This window comes from Phoenix dactylifera, chromosome 12 (assembly GCF_051530095.1).
Source record: "Phoenix dactylifera cultivar Ajwa chromosome 12, Ajwa_hap1_PhDact_Kaust_v1.1, whole genome shotgun sequence".
Taxonomy (NCBI): Eukaryota; Viridiplantae; Streptophyta; class Magnoliopsida; order Arecales; family Arecaceae; genus Phoenix; species Phoenix dactylifera.
The window spans coordinates 11,394,385-11,411,144 of NC_143201.1; the positions used below are offsets into that span (position 1 = coordinate 11,394,385).

At 42.8% G+C, this 16,760-nt stretch overlaps 1 long non-coding RNA gene across 1 annotated transcript; it reads right to left on the minus strand.

Moving 5' to 3' along the window:
* Positions 1-701: 701 nt before the first annotated feature.
* On the minus strand, positions 702-11,227 carry LOC148700426 (uncharacterized). Its single transcript, XR_016398104.1, has 2 exons — positions 7,829-11,227; positions 702-6,344 (listed from the first exon to the last, which is right to left on the minus strand). It is a non-coding gene; the product is annotated as an uncharacterized LOC148700426 (long non-coding RNA).
* Positions 11,228-16,760: the final 5,533 nt, after the last annotated feature.

Sequence of the window (16,760 nt, forward strand, 5' to 3'; positions counted from 1 at the left end):
CCGCGGGATTATAGTGAATTCCCAAGGGGACGCTTGGGGAGTGGACGTAGGTGCTAAGGAGAGCACCGAATCACTATATATTGTTGTGTTTGTGTTGTGCTTGTGCTTACGTTTATTCTTGCATCATCTTCTATCTTTGCACTAGTTTAAATCATTCAAATAGTTTAAGGAAGCATCCACCGCACTTAATTAAGAAAACATTTAAAGCACCAAAATTTAGAAGAAACCAATTCACCCCCCCCCTCTTGGCTTGTCACCTTGGGCAACATTACTTTCTTCACAAATCATGTATACAATTCAAATTGTATGAAAAACACTGGTTCATCTTATAAAACGTAATACAATATCTACGATAAGATTAAGACAGATTACTTACCCATCATAACATATCATGCATGAATAACACTTTAAAAACTTAACAAACATAGTAACATGATCCACAATAAGATTAAAATAGATTACTTACTTCAATTCGCTTTCCAAATTTCTCAAGTCCAGGTGACAAATCCTTAATCACCTAAAACAACACCATAGGGATCACATTATTCCCCATTTATTTATTATAAAATTTCTTAGTTCATCATACTATGAATTTACTTGCTTGGATCCCATCCAAGGATCCAGCCCAAGTCCAATTTATCCAATTTAGAGCCTTTGGGGCTCGATTTAAAACCAGATTAGGTCCACATGGGTTGACTGGGTTTTTAATTAAAGGATTGGGCCTCGTTTATAATTGGGTCCAGCCAATTGGACCCTCTGATTTGGTCAATGTGGCTCATTTGGGCCTGAGTCAGGATTAGCCCAAGGTCAATTCGACCTTCTGTCAGTTGAATTGGGCTTGAATTGAGCCTGATTCACAATCAATTAGGTCTGCTGAGACCAACTCTGCTTAATTGGGTTCGGACCCATTTCAATTTAACTTAAATTAGCTCGGATTTAACCCAACTTATAGTTTAGGCTCGCCCAGACTCGGATTTAGACTTAGGCTAGCCTAATTGGGCTTGGGTTAGTCAAATTTGGCTAAACCCATTTCATTTTTTTTTCTTCTCTTTTCCTTCCTTTTCTTTTCTTTTTCTTTTTCTTTCCCCTTTTTTTTCCTTTTCTTCTCTTCTCTTTTCTTTCTTTTTTTTTTTCATTTCTTCTCCTTCCCGAAGCTTCTTCTTCTTCTCCCTTCTTCTCTTTCATCCCGATCTCCTCCTCCCTTCTCCGACGAAGGGGGGAACGGCGAGCGGAAGGGAGGACGGCGAGCGGAAGGGGGACAGGCCACGACCGGCGGCGTTCGCGGCCAGGCCCATGACGCCTTCGGCCGCGCCTGCGGCCGATGCCCACGGCCAAGCCCCGCGGCGTCCCCGGCCGAGCCCGCGGTGCTCTCGGCCGCGCCTGCAGTCGACGATCGTGCCGACGGTGCTCACGGCCGAAGCCGGCGGCCGCCGCACACGATGACGAGCCGGTGAGTCCTCATTCCTTTTCTTCTTTCCTTCTTTTCTTTCTTTTATTTCTTTTCTTTCTTGCCTTCTTCTCTGCTTTCCCTCTCTTCTTCTGTGACCATAGAGGGGGCGACCCCATGCCGGGGCTCGGGAGGGGGGCCGGATGGAGGTCGGCCGGCGGCTCCCGTGGCGCCTGTAGCAGCCGCGGCCCGTGGTCGCCGACCCTCTCTCCTTCCCGTGGAGAAGAGGAATCTCGGGAGAGGAAGAGCCAGCGGCGGGGACCAACGGCGCCAGCGACGCTCGCGGCCGCACACGGGTGAGTCCCCTCTTCCCTCTCTCCTTTTTCTTCTTTCTTTCATTTTCTTTTCTTTCCTCCCTTCTTCTTCTTCACCGAGACCCCCTATCCCACTGAAGAAGAAGAAGGGGAATGGGCTCCAGCCGACTGCAGCCCCCTACCGAGAACCGGCAGCGACTGCAGCTGAGGTCCATGGAGTCCCTCCTCTATATTTTTTTTGAAAACAAGGAAGATGAAGGACTGAGCATGATCAGGGAGCTTACCCATTTCCAGGGATGATCTGCAGTGCTCCCTACTTTGGCGCTTCAGCGGTCATCCCAGAAAATCCTTGGGGAGGAAGAAGAGTTGTAAGGGGTCTATACATGAGGCTCTTTTAGCTAGGGTGAGGTGTCACCCCCAGCTTTTCCCTTGTGAAGAGCCTAACAGCTGGGCCTTCTTTTGATCCCCAGCTGGCTCTAGTCACATCCATGCACAAAGCATGAGGTGGCAGCCATCAAACGGGCTGCCAACCATGGGCCCAGTTAGCCTATTAGATGTCATGGCCCAATGCTCGAATATGGGCCCAAAAAGGTGTATTGGGCCCAGTTGATTTTTGGGCCCAGGTATTACATTCTTCCCCCCTTAAATAAATTTCGTCCTCGAAATTAGTCATACCTTAAGGTTCAGGTTTTAAAAGTATTCAACCATCGAGTCATCCTCGAGATCTCAGTTAGTCTCTCTCTTAAAATGCTTGCTCATAAGATTTTGGCAAAATCATGGCATATCAAAACTTGACCCCTTTTTTATCTATGATACATAGGAGTTCTTTTGGTCTCTTCCAAAACAAGATTGGTCTTCCTACCTTAGATTTTAAATACTATAATCCTTGGCCCAAGAAATTAATTGCTTTCGATTAAGTCCACACAAGAATCGTAATCGGCTTAATAGAAATAGGTGAGAGCATTAGCATCAAATATTTTTTATAATCTATAATCTTCTTTCTTCTCTTAACCTTGCCTAAAATTTAATGATCAACTTTTATCCTAGCAAAACTTCAAACCCCTTTCAAATAGGTAGATCGAAAATGTCATAGCTAGGAGTAAGAAATATTCTAGGTCTAAGCCCATCCAAGGCACCATTAATCCGTTAATATTAAATTTAAGATGCTCAAAATCTTTCAGAAATTGCCAACAATAGAAAAAACTCACTAGTGAAATTACATAGCTATCTCCAGATTATTCATAGAATCAACAACACTTTTCTCCATTAGAAATCTAATTCAAATTTTTCAATAATTCTATTTATCAATACAGCAACATTCAAAAAATCAGAACATTCTCTTTTTATTTATCAAGAAAAATCCTACTACTGAAGAAAACATATTAAAACTTTCCGAATTAAAAGAATAATACTTCTGGCCAACTTAGATAAATAATTCAGATCACTATGTTTTCGCTGCGTACTCTGATTCAAAACATCACAATCCTTTGAATTCACTAATAACTTTTGAACAACATACTACTTGTCTACAAACAGGACTATTCAATACCTCATGTGTATTTGCACTGCAAATCTTTCCTCCATCTTGATCGAGTTTTACTTAGATAGAACTTCTTTTTACTTTTCCATGAGCGAGCAAAGAAAGGGTATCCCAACATGAGATCCCCTTAAACAAGTGACAAACACTTTAAATGAATTTTACATTTCCAGCAACTTCAGCCATAAAAATGAGCCTTCTTTTCTAATAAGAGATGAACTCTCAAGTCATCTTAGAACATTTTAAGCTCAGAATTATGTAAACTTCTAGAAATTGTTTCTCAATATCCTAATCTTATATTAGGTATCTTTAAATTGCATGAACAATAATTTGCCCTACTTTAGCATTGCTAGAAGGTGATTCTGGATCTCACATCTCCATTAAAAGAAAAGGATGTATACTTTTGTTGTAAGATCTCTATTTAAAAATCTTCTTCTTTTGTACTCTTTCCACTAGACGATGATATGTAGAATTATCATCCATAACTTTCACCTTCCTCATGAAACAATTTAAACTTGCTTCTTAGTGATAAACGAAAGCATTTAATAATTGCCCCTCTATTAGAGATGAAATAGTTTACTTCAAATCTTAGAAGCAGGGTCACTAAGTACAAACCCCTGAAACATCATGTGCTATTGGGTCTGTTCCCATATCAACTCTATTGTTGATTCCGCTCGCATTTCCTAATGACCCCATGTCCTCATCATTCTCTTCTCTTTTTTTTTGTCAAAACATCAACTAATATTTATTTAATTGATTTATCACAGAATCACAAACTAATGCACTCTATCCATTGTGGAACATTTGAGCCTAAAATATCCTTCAAGATTGAAAATTATTTTCAGAATTTACTAAATGACTTCCAATCAAAATACTAATCTTGCATTATAATTTGAAAAAATCTAATATTTCACATTCCAAGTAAACCAAGGAGAAATTCTTAAATCTCATTTCTCAAATATACTTTCTTTCTATATAATAGTTGCCTGCATAATTGTCATACAGATTTTATCCTCGAAGAATATTAAAAAATATCTTTCCTTGTCCAAGCCTTAAACAACTTATGCATGAATCCTATCTTGCCATCAAAATAATTAACTTTAAACTAGAAGTATTATCCACAATACTCAGTATCATGTTAAACTTTCAAAATCACATATATACTGATACGCACTGTACTTTAATATTCCATGGCTGGTACTCCACTTAATATTAGTCAAAATATACTTTAATCATAATCCAAAATACAAATTACTCCATCGAGGAATCTCCAAAATAATTTATTCTTATTTTGGCATAGCTTGTTAGCATTCTGATTCAAAACACCAAAATCCTTAGTCGTCTTAAGTCTGGAATTCTAATACCATACCCGCCATAATCATGCCCCTAGAATGATTTTGTATTAGCCTTAACTTCTTTCTTTTTGTTGCTCATTGTCATCTATCAAAATATTCGTGTCAAGCAATTTTCGTGACTGACCGATGATGCAACCAATAAAATCTTTTCTTTCTTTCCAATTATACGGAATCTCATTAAATGAGACTTAACTACCCCTGCCCTTATTAAAATTTAAAATTTTTACTCATGGTTAACCTATTGCTCTGATACCACATGATGTCATGCCCCGGACCCGGATCCGTGACATGGCCGTGCTATTGCCGACTACCGCCCACAATAGCACGCAGCCTCATACCTGGGTAACAGGGTAGTCAAACCAACCAAATCTTTTCATATGAAAGCATTCTTAATACAACATGCTGGTCAGTACCCAAATACAGAGCTTCTATGTAGTTTATGTACACAAAAGTATACTTGCTTTACCCCAAAAGAAAGAAGCCCTGATATCAAATTAACGTGTCTCTGGCAGCTATCAGTGATGAGGATCTGAAAGAAAAAGTAAATGAACGGATATGAGCTACACGGCTCAGTAAGTAATCATACATAATCTTACCGGATCGAATATAATGGTAACCATGTTTATGCAGGGTTTGAGAAGCTGACATGCGTATTATCTCACAGTTTATCATGGCAAAATATGTATGCTTGGAAAACAAAGCAGTATTTTCAGTCAACAGAATTTTCATAAAATGTAAGAATTCATGCGATTAGCATCATTTAAAGGAGATAGCGGTTTTAGCAAAATACAACATTTCATAAGGATATATTCAAAAAAATCCGTTGTAAAACAATGTATGCTTTGGCCAGGCACGTTCATAAATGTCACGGTCCGCCCGCGCAGGGCACGTGACTATCGGGCCCACATGAGGGGGAAACACGGGGCTCCCCTGCCAGATGTTGGCCGGTTCCGGGGCTTCACGCAAGCGTCCTTCAACCCTCACCGATTTTGCTTCTCCCCAAAAATGCATCTGCAGGATTTGGAAGCACCCGCCTCATATACCCAGGCTCTGAAACGAGCCTCATGATCATGCTTCAAATATCATTTTCATAAAGTATGCATATGAAACCGTGCCCCCGGCATGCCGTGGTCCATTCTCTCGGATGCTACTGCGAAGTCCATTCGGCCACTGGCGGGGCCAGCTAGTCATTCTCGGCCACTAGCAAGGCCAGCGAAGTTATTCTCGGCCACTAGCAAGGCCAGCTCAGTTGCATTCGATCAGTAGCATCTTTGAGCCCATTATAATAGTGCCTCTTGGCTAGATAGTATTTCATTATACCAACTTGCATGCATGATTAAAATATCAGCATCATCATGTTGCATACATAGCCATAGCTTCTGAGATCATGCAAGTTACTTATGCATTGTAACATCTCATGCATGAAACATATATACTTAAAATAAATGCTTAGGAAACATTAATAACATGACATGATCCCTAACAGGACTAGAACAGGTTACTTACTTTCTTCACAAATCATGTATACAATTCAAATTGTATGAAAAACACTGGTTCATCTTATAAAACGTAATACAAGATCTACGATAAGATTAAGACAGATTACTTACCCATCACAACATATCATGCATGAATAACACTTTAAAAACTTAACAAACATAGTAACATGATCCACAATAAGATTAAAATAGATTACTTACTTCAATTCGCTTTCCAAATTTCTCAAGTCCAGGTGACAAATCCTTAATCACCTAAAACAACACCATAGGGATCACATTATTCCTCATTTATTTATTATAAAATTTCTTAGTTCATCATACTATGAATTTACTTGCTTGGATCCCATCCAAGGATCTATCCCAAGTCCAATTTATCCAATTTAGAGCCTTTGGGGCTCGATTTAAAACCAGATTAGGTCCACATGGGTTGACTGGGTTTTTAATTAAAGGATTGGGCCTCGTTTATAATTGGGTCCAGCCAATTGGACCCTCTGATTTGGTCAATGTGGCTCATTTGGGCCTGAGTCAGGATTAGCCCAAGGTCAATTCGACCTTCTGTCAGTTGAATTGGGCTTGAATTGAGCCTGATTCACAATCAATTAGGTCTGCTGAGACCAACTCTGCTTAATTGGGTTCGGACCCATTTCAATTTAACTTAAATTAGCTCGGATTTAACCCAACTTATAGTTTAGGCTCGCCCAGACTTAGCCCAATCTAATTGGGCTCGGATTTAGACTTAGCCCAGCCTAATTGGGCTTGGGTTAGTCAAATTTGGCTAAACCCATTTCATTTTTTTTTTCTTCTCTTTTCCTTCCTTTTCTTTTCTTTTTCTTTTTCTTTCCCCTTTTTTTCCCTTTTCTTCTCTTCTCTTTTCTTTTTTTTTCATTTCTTCTCCTTCCCGAAGCTTCTTCTTCTTCTCCCTTCTTCTCTTTCATCTCGATCTCCTCCTCCCTTCTCCGATGAAGGGGGGAACGGCGAGCGGAAGGGAGGACGGTGAGCGGAAGGGGGACAGGCCACGACCGGCGGCGTTTGCGGCCAGGCCCATGATGCCTTCGGCCGTGCCTGCGGCCGATGCCCACGGCCAAGCCCCGCGGCGTCCCCGGCCGAGCCCGCGGTGCTCTCGGCTGCGCCTGCAGTCGACGATCGTGCCGACGGTGCTCGCGGCCGAAGCCGGCGGCCGCCGCACACGATGACGAGCCGGTGAGTCCTCATTCCTTTTCTTCTTTCCTTCTTTTCTTTCTTTTTTTTCTTTTCTTTCTTGCCTTCTTCTTTGCTTTCCCTCTCTTCTTCCGTGACCATAGAGGGGGCGACCCCATGCCGGGGCTCGGGAGGGGGGCCGGATGGAGGTCGGCCGGCGGCTCCCGTGGCGCCTGTAGCAGCTGCGGCCCGTGGTCGCCGACCCTCTCTCCTTCCCGTGGAGAAGAGGGATCTCGGGAGAGGAAGAGCCAGCGGCGGGGACCAACGGCGCCGGCGACGCTCGCGGCCGCACACGGGTGAGTCCCCTCTTCCCTCTCTCCTTTTTCTTCTTTCTTTCATTTTCTTTTCTTTCCTCCCTTCTTCTTCTTCACCGAGACCCCCTATCCCACTGAAGAAGAAGAAGGGGAATGGGCTCCAGCCGACTGTAGCCCCCTACCGAGAGCCGGCAGCGACTGCAGCTGAGGTCCATGGAGTCCCTCCTCTATATTTTTTTTTGAAAACAAGGAAGATGAAGGACTGAGCATGATCAGGGAGCTTACCCATTTCCAGGGATGATCTGCGGTGCTCCCTACTTTGGCGCTTCAGCGGTCGTCCCAGAAAATCCTTGGGGAGGAAGAAGAGTTGGAAGGGGTCTATACATGAGGCTCTTTTAGCTAGGGTGAGGTGTCACCCCCAGCTTTTCCCTTGTGAAGAGCCTAACAGCTGGGCCTTCTTCTGATCCCCAGCTGGCTCTAGTCACATCCATGCACAAAGCATGAGGTGGCAGCCATCAAACGGGCTGCCAACCATGGGCCCGGTTAGCCTATTAGATGTCATGGCCCAATGCTCGAATATGGGCCCAAAAAGGAGTATTGGGCCCAGTTGATTTTTGGGCCCAGGTATTACAGAGCCGACCCTAGTGAAGGTTGGGTCGACCCCAGAAGAAGTTGAGTCGACCCCAAGCCCAATACACAGTAAGTTGAGTCGACCCCAGTAAAGTTTGGGTCGATCCTAGCATGGGCAAGGGCATAACGGCTAGTTCTGCAGAAGTACTTTTTGACCTCCCAACAGCTAGTAATGGCTAGTTTTTCAAATCTAACCAATGGGGAGTGACCAATAGATGAGGGAAAGTATTTAAAGTAACCAATGGGGATCTGTTCCAAAGCATGGGAAGGTTGTGGGACGTGAAGCAGGGGAGATGAAGATGAGCAAGATGTGTGAGCAAAGATCATGGGATTCGGCTGGTAGTGATTTCGGAACAGAGGAATCCGTGAAGCTTGGGAGGATGATGGTGAATCCTGGTTGGCTGTGGGATAAGGATGAAGAACAAATGCAGATATGCACGGAGGAAGCTGACGGGAAGAAACAAGGAATTCTTTAGATGGGCTTTGTTTTGTTACTGAAACAGGGGAGTTGGGATGTTGGATCTCGGCTGAGAGATGGTTGGGAGTTGCGTGGACGCTGGAATGATGCTTACGGCTGAGAGAAGATGAGGATAAATCGCTAAGAATGGGGAGGATTTGAATTGATCTTGAAGCAGGGGAGCAGCGTGAATGTTGGGAGATTCCATGGGATCAGGCCGGAATGGGATGGGATTGTTGCCGATGCAGGGGATTTGAGCTCATCCGTGGATGCTGGAATAAGCGGTGGTTGCTGGTTCTCATTTGGAAGGGAAGTTGGCTTGGTTTGGGAGGAATCAGATGCGAAAGGAGATAAGGATGCTGGGAAGAGAATGGAATGAAGAAGGGGAGCTGGGATGGAGATACGATGGAAAGATAAAATCTGGGAGGAGACATGGAAGGCAGTCGGGATGAGTGTGATTACAAACGGGATGTGAAACAAGGGAATATTGGTTGCTTTATCCGAACGGGAGAAGAGAAGATCACAACGGGATGAAGCTTGGAGTTGGTTGGGAGATAGGATAAGGATGGAACGATGTGGAAGAAACCTGGGAGAAGGTGACGTGGAAGATGAACACGGAATGGATGTGCACAACTGGGAGGAGATCTTCGGGTGATGAGAGGATGAATTCTGTTTGGATTGTTGGAATACCCCGATCATGCCGCTGAAAATTCAAAAAATTCAGATGTAGCGGAAGAGGCATGTGCGGGATCAACCGTTCATCGCATGAACGTTGTTTAAAAACCGTTCGTAGATAGATAAGGATTAAAAACTTTTAAATAACATTAGAAGATCAGATCTTCACCTTTGTGCGGGTAGATGATCACCGCAAACTGATGATCGTGGTTTAGGATGAAGGTTTGCTTGAAGCCGTTCAAGTGCCCGGCCTCTACGGGTATCCACACGAAGCAGAAAACCGATCCAAGCTTTCTATCTCCCCGGGGTGCTAGCTCCCTTGCAGAGATAACTTTGATGGCTGATATCCTTCCTTTCAATCAATCCTTGATTGTGCTTGGGAGGAGGAAGAAGAAGGATGAAGAGAAGGAGAGGAACGAAGCCCTGCAGCCTTCTTTTTCTTCCTTGCATTGGAACCAAACGGTGGAGGAAGAAGGAGGCCACCAAGATCCTTTTCTTCCCTTTGTTGTTGGTGGCTGAAAAGAGAGGAGAGGAGGGTGGCCACGTGATGGAGAGGAGGAGGGCTTCTCATATCATTAGGGCACCTCCTTTCAAAGCCTTATAAAGGCATCTAGGGCTCCTATTTGGTTTAGTCCAAATCATGAATCAATTGGGTTCAATCTATGCTAGTCCTAATCCAATTAGAACTTGAATGAACCATGACTCAATTGAACTCTTCAATCCTAATCCAATTAGGAGTCATATTGATTCATTAGATTAATAATTAATTAGGACTTAAGAAATCCTAATCCAATTAGGACTTGTTTAATTCTAGTCCTAATCCAATTAGGACTCTAATTTGAATTCGAAGTCCTAATCCGATTAGGACTCTAGGAATCCTACTCCAAGTAGGAATCCAAATTTAATTCAAAACTCCTAATCTAATTAGGATTGTAGGAATCCTACTCCAAGTAGGAATCCTAGTCCTACTCCAAATAGTATTTCCAGTCCAAGTAGGAATCCTAGTCCAAGTAGGAATCTCAGTCCAAGTAGGATTCCTAGTCCTAATCCAATTAGGACTCTATAAATCCTACTCCAAGTAGGACTCTTGGAATCCTACTCCAAGTAGGACTCTTGTTTTAAGTCCAATTAATTAATTCTCTTTGTTCCTTCTTCAGCTTATTATCAATCGAATTGATTATTTGTGATTCCTAATCACGATTCAACCATCGGATCGGTCAATGCCTCTAGTGTGTGTGACCCCATAGGTTCTACTCTGACTGGTAGTGAGATATATTGTGATCTCTATCACAATATCATTGAAAACTCCTTTTAATGGGTCGGAACGATTCCAACTCTACTCATTAGGGCTTATCGATCATCGAGATAGTCCCTATGAGTCCCACCATCCACCAGTGACACCTAGCAGCATGTAGTGGCTACCCAGTAGAATAGAATGATGAACCTCTAGGTGCAGTTATCATGTGATACAGTCCTTCTATCATGGATCCCTACAGGACGGAGGTCATGGATAACTCGTCAAACCCCTTCGTCTGTCATATGTCAAGATTTATTCGACTCGAGTTCGTTAGTGGAAAACTCTTTCTCCACTTTATATTACTGCCCTGGCCAAGGTCTTAGAACTCAGTCTAACAAATCACATAGGATCACTCCTCTTCTATCAAGGTCGATAGATTCCTTGTAGGTGCATACCCTACTCCTACAGTGAACCTACTGCAGCCAATCTACACTGCATGGACCCATATGGCTAGAGACCATGTATGTGTGCAGTCAAACTACAATAACCTCACTGTGAGTAGCCGAAGCACCGCAGGTCAAAGGATCAGTCACACTACTGCAACATCAAGCAAGTCACTGACGAGTGGATAGATATCCAAGTGACTTCTTGTCTTGGTCACGCTCAGTACCCTTGTTCTCTAACAAGCACCTGCACTATCACTTCAGTGTTCCTACACTGTGGACTCCAGTCTCGTCCATTCAGAAGGAAAGTGATCTGTGCACTGATCGGATCGATCACCGTCCTCGTGATGATCCATTGATCAGGAGTATTTAGAAATTAATCACCAATGGTACATGGCTCAAATTCTCAACTCTTGAGAATATGTATCATCATCTTGTTAATTTCTTGGACGATTCATAGACACATAAATAATATGAATAAAAAGATGCCTTTTATTTATTCAATAATAAATAGTCAAGTACAAAATTATGTCCCTAGAATTAATAATGTGTCAGCCAGATTGGCTTCTAGGGCATACATCTAACAATCTCCCACTTGCACTAAAGCCAATCAGTCATATATCTAAACCCCATCTTCTCAAGGTGGGCTTCAGTCTTTTGCTGACTTAGCTGCTTAGTGAACGGGTTTATCCGCGGAGTCTACTCTCTGCACCTCTACATATTTCTTCTCAATATAGTCGCGTATGAGGTGGAAGCGCCGCTCTATGTGCTTGGACTTCTGATGAGACCTTGGCTCCATAGCTAGTGCTATGGTGCCAATGTTATCGCAGTAAAGTGTTATGGCATCTAATGACATTACACCTAACTCTGCAATGAACTTTTAACCAGAAGGTTTCCACTGCACCCTTAGATATGGCTTAACATTCAGCTTCTAAGGTAGAATCTATAATGATCGGTTGTTTGGAACTCTTCCAATTTACTGAACCATCATTACACATATTCTGATGTAGACTTTCTATCATCAATATGTGTGCATCCTTCTACCTTCAACTCTGATGATCCTCCAAAGACCAAGACATGTCCTTAGTTCTTCTTAAGTACTTAAGAATATTCTTCACAGCTGTCCAGTGTTCTTCACCTGGATTCGACTGATATCTGCTTGTGACACTCACAGCAAGGGCTATATCAGGTCGTGTACATAGCATGGCATACATGAGGCTCCCTATTGCTGATGCATAGGGGATCTTGCTCATGCGTTGAATCTCTTCAGATGTGTTGGGGCACATCTTCTTGGAGAGATGAATTCCATGTCTTAGGGGTAAGAGACCCCTCTTGGAGTTTTCCATGCTGAACCTCTTCAGCACCTCCTCTATGTACATCTTCTGTAAAAGGCCAAGCATCCTTTTAGATCTATCTCTATAGACCTTTATTCCCAAAATATAGGATGCTTCCCCAAGGTCTTTTATGGAGAATTCTTTTGACAACCAGACCTTGACCGAGGTTAGCATGAGAATATCATTTCCTATCAGGAGGATGTCGTACAGTACGAGAAATACGACAGCACTCCCACTAACCTTTTTGTAAACACACGGTTCCTCTTTGTTTTTGATGAAATCAAACGTTTTGATTGCGTCATCGAAACGAGTGTTCCAACTCCGAGATGCTTGCTTTAGTCCATAGATGGACCTTTGCAGCTTGCAGACCTTGTGATCTCCATCACTGGAAGTGAAACCCAAAGGCTGTTCCATATAGATATCTTCATCAAGATATCCATTCAGGAAAGCAGTTTTCACATCCATCTGCCAGATTTCATAATCATGAAATGCTGCAATGGCAAGCAATGTTCGGATGGATTTTAGCATGGCTATAGGTGAAAAGGTCTCCTGATAGTCAATGCCTTCGCGCTGACTATACCCTTTCGCCACAAGCCTTGCCTTATAGGTCTCTACCTTTCCATCCGAACCTATTTTCCTTTTGTAGATCCATTTGCATCCAATAGGTACAATACCTTCTGGTGGGTCTACTAAGGTCCAGACTTGGTTGGAATGCATGGAGTCTAACTCTGACTTCATGGCTTCCAGCCATTTCTCGAAATCGATATCAGATATCGCCTCGTTGTAGGTTTTGGGATCCTGTATGTGATCCCTATCTCCCACTAGGAACATTTCCTCGGTATCCTCTTCTAGTATACCTAAGTATCTACCGGGAGGATGGGAGACCCTACTAGATCTACGAGGTGGTCGAGGGACATCGTGTATAGGATCCATGAATGGGTTCTATAGGATCCATGACTCGTTGCTTTTCAGAGACTTTCTTTTCAAGCTCAATTTTTCTCCCACTGCCTCTATCAAGGATAAACTGATTTTCTAAGAAGATGGCATGACGGCTCACAAACACATTGTGATCCTCTGAGACGTAAAAATTGTATCCTAATGACTCTTTAGGATATCCTATAAAACGAGCACTTATGGTCCTAGCCTCTAACTTGTCCGCCTGTAGTCTCTTGACGTGGGCCGGACATTCCCAAATCTTGAGATGACCCAGACTTGGTTTCTTACCATGCCATATCTCATACGGTGTGGTAGGAACGGATTTAGAGGGAACTCTATTCAATAAATAAATCGCTGTGAGTAAGGCATCTCCCCAAAGGAACATAGGTAAATCAGTGAAGCTCATCATGGACCTGACCATGTCCAACAGGGTCCGATTCCTCCTCTCTGACACCCCGTTGAGTTGAGGTGTACCCGGAGGTGTCCATTGTGAGACTATGCCGTTTTCTTTGAGATAGTCCCGGAATTCCCCACTAAGGTATTCTCCTCCTCGATCTGATCGAAGAGCCTTAAGAGATTTTTCGGTTTGTTTTTCTACTTCATTCTTGAACTCTTTGAACTTTTCAAAAGATTCAGACTTGTGTCTCATAAGATACACATACCCATATCGTGAATAATCATCGGTAAAGGTAATGAAGTAAGAATAACGTCCCCTGGCTGGCACATCGAATGGGCCACATACATCTGTATGTACTAGGGTAAGTATTTCAGTGGTCCTCTTCCCATGTCCTACAAAGGGCAATCTAGCCATTTTTTCTTGAAGACAGGACTCGCAAACTGGATATGACTCGAAAGTCAATGAGCCGAGAAGCCCATCTTTATCCATTTCGTTCATCCTATCCTCTCCAATATGGCCAAGTCTGAGGTGCCACAAATATCTTTGGTTTATCTCATCTCTAGATCTTTTGGATCCTTTGGCACTCACTTCTTGCTCGGTAATATTCACAGATACATCCATATGTAAATGATAGAGACTGTCGATCATGAAACCACGTGCGACTATTTTATTTCTTAAATAAATAGAACAGCAGTCTTTGTCAAAAGTAAAAACATGACCTTCCTGTGCTAGACATAAAACAGAAATCAAATTTCTGCTAGCAGCAGGTACATAATAGCAGTCTCTAAGTAATAAACTAAATCCAGACGGTAGTCGCAGATGGTAGGTGCCCACAGCCACAGCAGCAACTTTTGCCCCGTTGCCAACCCGAAGGGTTACCGCACCTTCCGCCAGCCTTCTACTTTCCTTTAGACCCTGCATGGTAGTGCACAAATGAGCACTAGAACCAGAATCTATAACCCAACTAGAAGTAGAAGAAACCGTTAGATTAGTTTCAATTATGAGCAAGTCTATACCTTCTGAAGGCGTGTCATCTTTCTTATTCTTCAGGCTCTCGAGGTATGAAGGACAGTTTCTCTTCCAGTGGCCTTCGACATTGCAGTGGAAACATTTTCCTTTGTCGTTAGCCCTTTTCTTTTGAACTTCCTTCTTTGGCTCTTGTCTTTCTTCTGCTTCTTAGCAGGCTTCTTTTTCTTCCAAGTAGACTTTCTCTTGGAACCAGAAGTCAACTCAGCAGCAAGGACATTGCCCCTTGAACCTTTCAAGGCTCCCTCAGCAGTTACCAACATGTTGATTAGTTCAGTCTTAGTGCATTCAATCTTATTCATGTGGTAGTTTACTATAAACTGACCAAATGAATCAGGAAGTGACTGTAGGATCAAATCCACTTGTAATTTCTTGTGCATGTCCATACCGAGCTTCTCAAGCTCCTCCAGATCCTTGATCATAGTCAGACCGTGATCATGGACAGACTGCCCCTCGCGCATCTTTGTTTTGAAAAGCCTCTTGGACACTTCAAAACGAGCTGTGCGACTCTGCTCACCATACAACTCTTGCAGGTGTGCCAGTATGTCCCTAGCAGTCTTCATATTTTCATGCTTGCATTGGAGTTCATTTGACATGGATGCCATCATATAGCATTTTACTCTAATGTCATCATCCAACCACTTTTTATGCATCTCACGCTGAACATCAGTAGGACGTGTTGGTAGTGTGGGGATATCTGAATCGAGTATGTAGCCTATTTTCTCACAGTCCAAAATAATTTTGAGGTTTCTAAGCCAGTCTTTGTAATTGGTTCCGGTCAGTCGGTTGGTCTCAAGAATACGGGTCAAAGGGTTTGAAGCTGACATTGTATCTGCAGAGAGTAAAGATTCTAGTTAGACTTTTGTACTTGATCCTAATCTGTTCTAAGGTCTTTTAGAACAAATGTAACTCCCACTATTTTCTCGAATCCCTCACACTCCCCTGGTAGGAAAACAGAAATCCCACACGACTAGGGTTCTAGTAGGTACTGCGGTCCCACCAATTTACATGCCACCTCACCTAACAGTTATTGGTGACACATAGATTGATGAATGTACAACTCTTGTACAATGCTTCTCAAGCATGTTGCAGTGCAACTTGGTCTCTAAGTCATGAAGACCTCACCTAACAGTTATTGGTCCCATTTCTTAGTTAAGTCAGACCCACCGTATAACCGTAGGAATAAAGTCGTCATTGGGTCCTCACCTAACAGTTATTGGTGCCCAACCCCACCTTTACTCTACAACATCTCATGTCTATAGAGAGGTCCAGCCCCCCGATGCAACTTGACCACTGTATCCAGCCGAGACAAATCAACATCAGAAAGGCCTTAGCAGCTCTACTACGGTGGAAGACCTATTGACTTAATATTGGTTAATCAGGTCTTAGTGTTTGCAACTTGAGCTCTTCATAAGAGGTAATCGAACAATTGGCCAGGTAAGCAGGTGGGAGGCTCTCCTTACTCAGAGAGTAAGGTCCTAATTAAGTAACCACCTTTCATGCTTTCCTAGACACCAATTAGATCAATTAATCTAATATGACTTGCTCATGTCGGTTCACTCTCGACTTGATTGAGGAGGTTTTGATTTAGGTCTCAATTGGGTTTGCTACATCACATGTAAAACTATCTACCCGACTCACATTCACATCACATGTAAACGGCACATTGCAGGCAGTTATAATCGCAGCAGTAATTAAAGCTAAACTTTAAATAGGTGATGATCATGGATTCTAGTTAGGTCGTATTACAAGCACATGCACGTCAATCGATCAACTGGTCTTCAACTCTTGAATTGGTTCCAAGCCTTCTTGATTCGATCCTTGACCAACTCTTGATCCAATCGCCATCAACCGCTTAGACCCCTGTTCATTTCATGCCTTGTCTTCAACTTGATCGTTGACGTACATCACATCACAGAAATACAACCAGATGTAAAATAAAAATAAAAATAAATTACATCTCCTTTTAGGAGGCACGCAGGCCTCTCAAAACATCAAATAAGATGCATGCAAGCATCTGAAAAATTACATGACATTGCAGATCACATCGCAGGTCATTACATTTGATACCAAAAGGGTTTG